Raw genomic sequence first — 332 nt, 5'->3', positions numbered from 1 at the left:
GGCCGAGTGGTCTAAGGCGCCAGACTCAAGTTCTGGTCCTCATAAGACNATTTGCACACCCATATACGAAATGCTAAATCCCCTCTCAAACCAATCCTGGAATGCACAATGAGTTGTCAGGATGGCCGAGTGGTCTAAGGCGCCAGACTCAAGTTCTGGTCCTCATAAGACGGCGTGGGTTCAAATCCCACTTCTGACATCCAAATGTGATTAGGAAAAACGTTTGCCAAAGTGGATAATATCCATCACAACTATTTGATGATGATGGGCTTTTGTCAAAAGAATCATTCGTTATCAACTTTTCAAAGTTACGAAATGGAACTTCGTAACAT

The 332-nt window shown here is 43.5% G+C and overlaps 1 non-coding gene across 1 annotated transcript; it reads left to right on the top strand.

Annotated features, from left to right (window-relative positions):
• The first annotated feature begins 115 nt into the window (after positions 1-115).
• On the top strand, positions 116-199 carry TRNAL-CAA. Its single transcript has one exon. It is a non-coding gene; the product is annotated as a tRNA-Leu (tRNA).
• The last annotated feature ends 133 nt before the right edge of the window (positions 200-332 follow it).

This window comes from Cucurbita pepo, unplaced genomic scaffold (genome assembly GCF_002806865.2).
Source record: "Cucurbita pepo subsp. pepo cultivar mu-cu-16 unplaced genomic scaffold, ASM280686v2 Cp4.1_scaffold013187, whole genome shotgun sequence".
NCBI lineage: Eukaryota > Viridiplantae > Streptophyta > Magnoliopsida > Cucurbitales > Cucurbitaceae > Cucurbita > Cucurbita pepo.
The sequence above is the reverse complement of the archived record's forward strand: the minus strand, read 5'-3'. Positions and strand labels throughout refer to the sequence as shown.